The sequence below is a fragment of the Gossypium hirsutum genome, chromosome D04 (genome assembly GCF_007990345.1).
Source record: "Gossypium hirsutum isolate 1008001.06 chromosome D04, Gossypium_hirsutum_v2.1, whole genome shotgun sequence".
In the NCBI taxonomy this organism is placed as follows: domain Eukaryota; kingdom Viridiplantae; phylum Streptophyta; class Magnoliopsida; order Malvales; family Malvaceae; genus Gossypium; species Gossypium hirsutum.
In genome coordinates, this window is record NC_053440.1 from 47912527 (window position 1) to 47917238 (window position 4712).

Genomic DNA, 4712 nt, shown 5'->3' on the forward strand with positions numbered 1-4712 from the left:
TCATGACATCTTAATCATTAGGCATAATTAGGTTCATTATACAGGTCATGTTCCCCAGAGAACAGATCAATGAAGATAGCGGATCTTATCTTCCTGCATCGACAACAAAGCAGATCGAAAATGCCAGTTTTACTTCCCAGGCGATGCAGTGGAACAGATTAAAGCCACATCGGTGAATCTTGCTTCCCCGACATTGTAGTTAAAAATATTAAAGCTACAACAGCGAATCTTACTCCCCAGGTGATGCAGTGGAACAGATTAAAGCCACATCGGTGAATCTTGCTTCCCCAACATTGCAGTTAAAAAGATTAAAGCTACAACAGCGAATCTTACTCCCCAGGCGATGCAGTGGAACAGATTAAAGCCACATCAGTGAATCTTGCTTCCCCGACATTGCAATTAAAAAGATTATAGCTACAACACCGAATCTTACTCCCCAAGCGACGCAATGGAACAGATTAAAGCAACATCGGTGAATCTTGCTTCCCCGACATTGCAGTTAAAAAGATTAAAGCTACAATAGTGAATCTTACTTCCCAGGCGGTGTAGTGGAACTGATTAAAGCTACAGTAGCGAATCTTATTTCCCCGACATCAGTTAAGCAGATCAAAGTTATGAGTTACGAATCCTATCTCCCCGACGTTGCGGTGGAGTGGATCGAAGCAATTTCTATACATCTGAAGATGCAGTAGGATGGAATGAGGCTACTTGAAGAAAAATGGCACCAAGGTCCAGCACGACCAGGCAAAATTGGTGATTTTAAAGTCTTTGCTTCGTTCCCGTTACACGACAACGAGCAAAGAGGGGCAGCTGTAATGGCCCAAATTTGCCCGGCCCGATACAGATATTAAAACCCAAATAAAATATATATAACTAAAGTCCAAATGTCCAGTTATACAAATACAACCAAACCCAAAATACATTACCCAAACCCAAACCCACTAAGCCTAATGCCCATCAGCCAACCCTAGCCCAACGGCCCAACACCAAAGAGGTTGCAGAAACTCTAGAGGATCCGGGCGTCGCAGCCAAGCTCTCCGCACGTGACGAGCCTCCGTACATGCGCATTCGCCTCCGAGCCACTCCCCACACACGTAGCACCACTCACGCGAGCCTCCGTACGTACGCGCCTGCGCACCTCCGTATCTCTACGTAGGTCTTCGTACCCGTACCTGCACAAAAAATAAGCAGCAAACAGAAAGAGAAAAGAAAAATAACAAAATAGCAACAGAAAAGAAAATAGTAGAAAAATAGAAGGAAAATGGATGTATTTTCGGGGCTATAAAACCCCATTTCTATATTGTTAGGGGAACCCCTTTTTTTTACGCACATATTAAAAAAATATTCAAACAAAGCAGATACGAAAAGGTGATTTGCCATTTTTTTCTCTGCATTTCTTTACTGTTTTCTTTTATTTTTTATACGAAGAAGAGAAATATAGAGAAAGAAGAGAGAAGAGTGTGGAACGTACTTGGTGACCGGCCTCGTGCTCGCTCCGTCGCAATCGTAGACGTGCATGGGATTCGAAAGCCACTGTCAAATGATGTAGCAGAGCGGTGCACAGAGGAGAGTTTTTGGCTTAGGGTTTGCAAATCTGCTCAAAATGGCTTAATGCCTTGTTTTTTAGTTTTATTCGTACTTTGAAACGACACCGTTTGAAGCCCGTCCTAATGGCTCCAAAACGGTACCATTTTGAGCGTTAACCCGTGCGGTGACCCGACCCAAGGGAAGGATCCACTCGTTTCATTTCAATGCCTTATTTGCGCCACCGGTCCCTCGCTTTTATGCGCGCTACAATCCAGTTCCTTTATTTCTTTCTAAATTTAACCTCTTATCTCATTTTTGTTTCATTTTAGTCATTCTCATGCAACGCTGCGTTTTGAGGGGGGTTGGGAATATTCCCCACTTAGTCCCCCAAGTTATTCGTGCGTTCATTTTAGCCCTTTAGTTTTATTTTATTTCCATATTTTCCTTCTAATTTGATTTTAAACCCGATTTAATCCCTCTTATTTGTTTTCTATTAATTTGTTTAATATTAGTTTATTAATATTTTATTATTATTAGCCTTTTATTATTATTACTATATATTATTACTCTTATTATTATAGATTATTATATTTATCATATTTTCATTTATCTTTATATGTATGAACTGTTACTTTAAGTTATTATCAAATACTAGTATTTAATCTATAAATTTTTTGTGTATTATTATATTAAGTTTTTATATTATTATATATTAATATTTAATTTCATCATGTATCATTTTATATATTTTCTATGTTAATCTAATATGATATATATATGTATATATGTATTTTTGTGATCTTATTTTATAATACCTTTTTTAAACCCATTTATATGCCTTTGTGTTTTAAAGATTAATAATATTTTGTGCAATACTATTATATATATATAGATATACAATTTATGTTAGACTATTTTTATTGTACATATACATATATATAATTTATATTTTGAAACCCTATTTTATTATATTTTATGTATTTCAGCCTCTATATGCATCATTATATGTATATTATTCTTTATATTAAACCTTTCATTTCACATATATATTTTTAAAATCAATATGTATTATTCTTTCTTCCTTGTTATTTTTTAAAATAGATTGATAATTCATTTAATTTTTGAATGTTGTATGACCGAGATTATCGTTGCCATTCTTGTTTAAATTTATCCATTGCTTGTTCATATTATTTGATGATCTATCGATCACTAGCATGTATCGTAATTTACGAATTGTCATTTTGAATTATGCACTACCATTCAATCGCATTACATTTGTTTGGAAAAACATCAAAATCGTTTTGCACATAAACCTTCAAAATACTCAGTATCCAAAATTCTCGAGAGGATTGTGCCCTAACTTACTGGGCTTCAATTCTCCTTGTTGAATTTAGATAACCGAATACCCCTTTTTCAATTTGAACATCAAAATTCCAAAATAAAAAGCTCATTCTCGAGAATTCGATACGTGGTGTCCTAACGCATTGGATATAACATATTGTTTTCTCGAGACGAGGATTTTTCTAACAAATGAAAATAAAAGGCAATATTCGATATTTAGGAATTTTGTGAAATCGAACCCTAACTTACTGGGTTTTGATTTTCTCATTTGACCCAAATAATCAGATATCCTTCTCAAAATGCATAGGTTTTAAAAGTCAAGAGATAAACTTAATTTTGAGGATTTGAAATGTTGTACTCTAACTTATTGAGTATGACAATTTATTTTTTTGAAATAAGTGAGCCTTATCATCCAATTCATTTTATTTAAGATAAAAGGATCGTATTTTAAAATCTTTTCAAAATTTCGACATTAAGACATTAAACAATCAATTTCGTACCAATTTTGGGCGTCACGAGGGTGCTAACCCTTCCTTGTGCATAACCGACTCCTGAACCTGTTTTTTCAAAATTCGCAGACCTAAAATTATTTTCAAGGTGATCCGATCACACATCAATAAAAGATCGATGGAAACTTCTATTTCCATTTTCAAAATCGATACCTAAAATTATGACTTCTCTATTGCCTTTCTCCATGTGAGGCATGGATGCCATTGGGCTGATCTCACCAAAAGCTTCCAGTAGGCACCGATTCATCTTTGTGGTCATCGATTACTTCACCAAGTAAATAGAAGCTGCTTCTTACGCCAATGTCGCAAAGTCAACAATCAATAAATTCTTAAAGAAATAGATCATATATAAGTATGGGATGCCAGAAAGGATTATATCTAACAATGTATTGTATTTAAACAATAGTACGATAGCGAAGGTATGTAGTCAATTCAAGATCAAACATCATAACTCATCACTATATCGTCCAAAAATGAATGGTGCAGTGGAGGCAGCCAATAAGAACATTAAGAAGATCCTAAGGAAAATGAGTGAGACTTATAAAAATTGGCATGAGAAGTTACCATTTGCCCTCTATTCTTATCGAACAACTATTAGAACCTCCACCGAGGCAACACCTTTCTAATTGGTTTATGGAATGGAGGCGATTTTGCCTATTAAAGTCGAGATTCCTTCTCTCTGAGTTTTTTCGGAATTGAAGTTAGATGAAATAGAATGGATCCAATCCCGATATGATCAGTTGAACTTGATTGAAGAAAAGAGACTGAAAGTTATCCGTCATGGTCAGATGTACTAAAAACAAATTATGCGAGCTTATGAAAAAATGTTCGCCCTAAGGAATTCTATGAGGGTGACCTGGTATTGAAAAATATCCTGCCCATATAAAAAGACTTTAGAGGAAAATGGATGCCGAATTGGGAAGGACCTTATGTGGTAAAGAAAGCTTTTTCTAGAGGAGCATTGATTCTCATTAAAATGGATGGCAAAAACTTGCCCAATCCCGTAAATTCAGATTCAATCAAGAAATACTTTACCTAAAAAAAAAGAAGAAATGAAAGGTAAAGGCGAAAACTCGCAAAAGGGAGCATTGAGGCCAAAGGAGTTTTGAGTTGAAAACCTGAGAAATGGCAACTCAAATTTTGATCAAAGATTGGGCATGTGGTAGTCTTGTCCCCTTAGAAGTAGCAAGGAGAAGAAATTTTGCATCTTGAAGCATCAACAAAGTACTCTAGATCTCCTAGACACATATCAGACTCAAAATGGTCCTCAAGAAGTTTGTGTAGAGAAGCTCATGCTGCGATATTTGGGGCACCCAATTTCATCCTACTCACTTT